Source organism: Sciurus carolinensis, chromosome 6 (genome assembly GCF_902686445.1).
Source record: "Sciurus carolinensis chromosome 6, mSciCar1.2, whole genome shotgun sequence".
In the NCBI taxonomy this organism is placed as follows: Eukaryota; Metazoa; Chordata; class Mammalia; order Rodentia; family Sciuridae; genus Sciurus; species Sciurus carolinensis.
Genome location: NC_062218.1, coordinates 700,034 through 705,929, shown reverse-complemented (window position 1 = coordinate 705,929; position 5,896 = coordinate 700,034). Strand labels below are relative to the sequence as shown.

Here is a 5,896-nt window from a genome sequence, read left to right as displayed (position 1 = left end):
GTGGTGCAGATCACTGCGCCCCACTCACTCCTGAGAGGTGAGATCACACACAGGCATTCATCCGTAGCTTTTTTATTTCTCCAATAAAATATCCTGGATGAGTTCCATGACATTTCCTGTGGACATGATTCTTAATGGGGACTTCATACTCTTCCATGAAAGGACTCCTCCGTGGTGGTCGACCATTGCTCATTGGAAGACACGGAGTTCATGATTCAACTGCCTGTGGGGCCGCCTCTGCAGGATCCGGAAGTCAAAGGGTCTCTGCATTTTACATCCTCAGATTGTTCTAGGTGCTCTCACAAATGGTGAGAGCAACACATCCTTCCTCCTCTTCTTTTCAGTACTAGATATTAACAGTATATTTAGTTTTATCCAAATTAAAATTCATTTCAATGTATATTTTCCTTTTTATTGAGACTGAATATCTTGTCATTTTTACTCACAATTTTACAAGTGTGCTTACATAAATTTGCTTTTCAAATATTTTGCTCATTTTAAAATTGGTTTGTTTGTATTTTCGATTTTAAGAGTTCTTTGTATGTTAAAGATAATTATTTTATTTTAGTGTTTCAAAATATTTTTCCAGTCAATCATTTAAAAAATTCTGTTTATCATGTCTTCTGTAATGTGGGGTCTTAAATTTTTCTGAAGTTAAATATATCAAATTTCCTTCTATCTTGCTTTAAAAAGTCCTTACTCAAGGGTTATAAAATACTTCCCAACACTCTTTGCTGTTTCAATAACTTTTCCCTTCATTACATTTTGGTTTTCAAGCCTCACATTCAGTTTTGAGAACGGCGAGACGGGCCACCACCTCATTTGTTAAATCACACACTTTCCCTCAACACATTGAGAGGTCCCTTCTGTGTGTGTGTGTGTGTGTTTCTTTATAAAATCACTCTGATTAGTTATACATGACAATGCATTTTGACACATTGTACATGAATGGAACATGACTTCTCTTTCTTCTGGTTGTATGTGATGTAGTTACACCGGTCATGTGATCATACGTGTACACAAGGTAACAATGTCTGTTTCACTCTACAGCCCTTCCTACCCCCAAGCCCCCTCCCCTCCCTCACTCCTCTCTAATTCAAAGTACCTCTACTCTTCCCTGGGCTCCCTGCTTGTGAATTAGCATCTGCATATCAGAGAAAATATTCAGTGTTTGGTTTTTTGGAACTGGCTAATTTCACTTAGCCTGGTATTCTCCAGTTCCATCCATTTACTTGCAAATGCCATGATATGTTTCTTTCTTAAGGCTGATTAATAGTTCATTGTGTATATTCACCACATTTTCTTTATCCATTCATCTGTTGAAGGACACTGAGGTTGGTTCCATAGTTTGGCTATTGTGAATTGAGCTGCTATAAACATCAGTGTGACTGTGTCACCGCAGTATGTTGATTTTAAGTCCTTTGGGTATAAACCAAGGAGTGGGATAATTGTATCAAATGGTGGTTCAATTCCAAGTTTTCTGAGGAATCTCCATACTGCTTTCCATAATGGCTGCCCCAATTTGCAGTCCCAACAGCAATGTAGGAGTGAACCTTTCTCCCCACATCCTCACCAACACTTATTCTTGCTTGTATTCTTGATAACTGCCATTCTGACTGGAGTGAGATGGAATCTCAGTGTAGTTTTGATTTGCATTTCTCTAATTGCTAGTGATGTTGAACATCTTTTCATGTATTTGTTGATTGATTGTATTTCTAATTCTGTGAAGTGTCTGTTCAGTTCCTTTGCCCATTTATTGATTGGGTTATTTTTTTTCTTGGTGTTGAGTTTTTTGAGTTCTTTACATATCCTGGAGATTAATGCTCTATCTGAGGGGCATGTGGTAGATTTTCTCCCTTTCTGTAGACTCTCTTTTCATGTAATTGTTTCCTTTGCTGAGAAGAATGTTTGAATTTTTGAAGAAAGTTTGAAAGTTTTTACTTTGAATACATCCCATTTATTGATTTTTGATTTAACTTCTTGTGCTTTAGAGGTCTTGTTAAGGAAGTCAGATCCTAAGCTGACATGGTGGAGATTTGGGCCTACTTTTTCTTCTATTAGGTGCAGAGTCTCTGTTCTAGTGCCTAAGTATTTGATCCACTTTGAGTTGAGTTTTGTGCAGGGTTAGAGATCTGGGTTTAACTTCATTTCATTACATATGTATTTCTGGTTTCCCCAGCACCACTTGTTGAAGAGGCTATCTTTTCTCCAATGAATGTTTTTGGTACCTTTGTCTAGTGTGAGATACCTGTGTTTATGTGGGTTTGTCTCTGTGTCTTCTATTCTGTACCAGTGGTCTACATGTCTGTTTTGGTGCCAATACCATGCTGTTTTTGTTACTATGGCTCTGTGTTATAATTTAAGGTCTGATATTGTGATGTCTCCTGCTTCATTTTTCTTACTAAGGATTGCTTTGGCTATTCTGGGTCACTAATTTTTCCAAATGAATTTCATGATTACCTTTTTAAAAATTGTACACTTATATTTAACAATAGTTTTACACAGAATGTCAAGAACATTTTTCTTCCTATTTTACAGAGGCGTGAAACATACATACTTTCTATTAATATCCATACCCATAGTGCATTCAAATCTAATTCCTAAATAGATGCATCACATTTTGCTTAGAATTTAAAGGTTTAATGGCAAAAACTGGGAGGAAAAAGAGTATGTAAGTTTACATAACTGGCAGAAAAATAAATTTGAGAAATAGTAAATAAAACTTACTATGGTCTCATACACCCTGAAGGAGGTGGTGCCTGATTTGGAGGGGTAATCACTATGTCAAATAATCACCTATTTGGAACTTTTGGAGCTGCAAGGTCATGGAATCTTCAGTACCCTTTCTGCCAGACATGGTGCTGCCAATCTCCTTAACTCAATAGGTCTTTTAAGATCCATTAAAAACAATTGCAAAGTTGAAGCGTGTTCCTGTCTTTCTAGCTTTTGGGTAGACTTCTTTTACTAACCTAGTCAGTTCTTTCAGCATTGCATCCATCCAAGTGTAAATCTGCAGCTCGTTGGTGGGTACTTTTCCACGAAAGGATTTATCTACTCCGTGGTGGCAGCCTTTATCGGTGGCAAAGCTTTGCACAGCAGTGGGCAAGACTTCTTGGGGTCAGTTGGCTTCTCTGGCTTGCTCTTAATTTCCTCCCAGGTAATGTACCATTCCACCTCCATCTTCCTCCCTCACCCTCTGGTCGCGGGCGTGGGTCTCCCACCCTGTAGTGAGCATGAAGTCTCTCGCCAGGAGAAGCATGAGGCTTTACACAGCGTCTGATGATTGCCCTTTCTGTCTCCATGAGGAATGCTTTGGGGTTTTATAGGAATTGCATTGGATCTGTACAACACTGTGGGTGGTGTGTCCATTTGACAAGATTAATTCTGCCTATCCAAGAGCATGGGAGGTCTTTCCATCTTCTAAGGCCTTAAATTTCTTTCTTTAGTGTTCTATAGTTTTAATTGTAGAAACTCTCACCATTTTTGTTAGATTGATTCCCATGCATTTTATTTTATTTTATTTTTTTGAGGCTATTTTGAATGGGAGAGTTTTCCTAATTTCTCTTTCAGTGGATTAATCACTGATGTATAGGAATGCATTTGATTTATGGGTGTTGATTTTGTATCCTGCTACTTTGCTGAATTTGCTTATTCTAGAAGTTTTCTGATGGAATTTTTTTGATCTTCTAAATATAGAATCATGTCATGTGCAAATAGTAATGGTTTGAGTTCTTTTCCTATTTGTATCCCTTTAATTTCTTTTGTCTAATTGCTCTGACTGGAGTTTCCAGGACTATGTTGAACAGAAGTGGTGAAAGGGGGCATCCCTGTCTTGTTACCATTTTTAGAGGGAATGCTTTCAGTTTTTCTCCATTTAGAATGATGTTGGCATGGGTTTAGCATAGATAGCCTTTGCAATGTTGAGGTGTGTTCCTACTATCCCTAGTTTTTCTAGGGTTTTGAACATGAATGGGTGCTACATTTTGTCAAATGATTTTTCTCTCTCTGTTGAGATAATCATATGATTCTTGTCCTTAAGTCTATTGATGTGATGAATTATGTTTGTTGATTTCCATTTGTTGAACCAACTCTGCAGCCCTGGGCTGAACCCACTTGATCATGGTGCACTATCTTTTTAATGTGTCTTTGTATGCAATCTGCCAGAATTTTATTGAGAATTTTTGCATCTGTGTTCAACAGGGATATTGGTCTGAAGTTTTCTTTCCTTTATATGTTTAGTTTTGGTATCGGAGTGATATAAATCTCATAAAATGAGTTTGAAAGGGTTCCCTCCTTTTCCATTTCGTGGACTAATTTGAGGGATATTGTTAGTTCTTCTTTGAAGGTCTTGTAGAACTCAACTGAGAATCCATCTGGTCCTGGAATTTTCTTGGTTGGGAGGCTTTTGAGGGCATCTTCTGTTTTGTTGCTCAAAAATGATCTGTCTAAATTGTATATGTCCTCCTGATTCAGTTTGGGAGGAACATATGTCTCTAGAAATTTGTCAATGTCTTCAGTATTTTCTATTTTATTGGAGTATAAATTTTCAAAGTTTTTTCTGATTATATTCTGTATTTCAATAGTGTGTGTCATGACATTTTGTCACAAATCTTAGTAAGTTTTAGTGTGTTTTCTCTCTTCGTTAGCATGGCTAAGAGTATCAGTTTATTTTTTCAAAAAATCATCTTTTTGTTTTGTCAATTTTTTAATCATTTCTTTCTTTTTTTCAATTTCATTGATTTCTGTTCTGATTTTAATTATTTCCTGTCTTCTACTGCTTTTGGTGTTATTAGTTCTTTTTTCTAGGGTTTTGAGATGTAATGTTAGATCATTTATTTGTTGACTTTTTATTAGTTTAATGAATGAGCTCAATGCAATGAATTTTCCTCCTAGCACTGCCTTCATAGTGTCCAGAGATTTCATATGCTGTATTGGTGTTCTCATTTACCTCTAAGTATATTTTTATTTCATTCCTGATTTCTTCTGCTATTCATTTGTCATTCAATAGTGTATTATTTCATCTCCAGGTGTTCAAGTACCTTGTACTTTTTATTCTGTCATTGATTTCTAATTTCATTCCATTATGATCTGATAGACTGCAGGGTAGCATCTCTATTTTTTTGTATTGCCGAGTGTAGCTTTGTGGCATAAGATATGGTCTATTTTAGGGCTGGGGAGATAGCTCAGTTGGTAAAGTGCTTGCCTTGCAAACACAGGGCCCTGGGTTCGATCCCCAGCACCACACACACACACACAAAAAAAAAAGATATGGTCTATTTTAGAGAAGGATCCATGTACTGTTGAGAAGAAAGTGTATTTGCTCATTGATGGATGAAATACCCTATATATATCCGTTAAGTCTAAATCATTGTATTATTTAGTTCCATAGTTTCTTTGTTTAATTTTTGTTTGGAGGTCCTATCCAAACGAAGGTGTGTTAAAGTCACCCAGTATTAATTGTGCTGTGGTCTATTTGATTCTTGAAATTGAGAAGGGTTTTGTTGATAAACATAGATACTCCACTGTTTGGGGCATGTATATTTACAATTGTTATGTCTTGTTGGGGTATGATTCCCTCAAGCGGTATGGAATGTCCTTCTTTATCATTTCTGACTAACTTTGGCTTAAAGTCACTTTATCGGATGAGGATGGAAACCCCTGCTTGTTTACACAGTCCTTGTGAGTGATAGGTTTTTCCCACCCTTTCACCTTCAGTCTCTGGACGTTTTTGCCTATGAGGTGAGTCTCTTGCAGGCAGCATATTGTTGGGTCTTATTTTTTAATTCAATCTGCCAGCCTATGTCTTTTGATTGATGAGTTTAGGCCATTAACATTCAGGGTTATTATTGAGATATGATTTGTATTCCCAGTCATTTTGGTTTATTTCTAGTTTTAA

At 36.8% G+C, this 5,896-nt stretch overlaps 1 pseudogene; it reads right to left on the bottom strand.

The window, feature by feature from the left end:
- Nucleotides 1-2,726: 2,726 nt before the first annotated feature.
- Nucleotides 2,727-3,180, bottom strand: LOC124987634 (histone deacetylase complex subunit SAP18-like; annotated as a pseudogene).
- Between the last annotated feature and the right edge of the window lie 2,716 nt (nucleotides 3,181-5,896).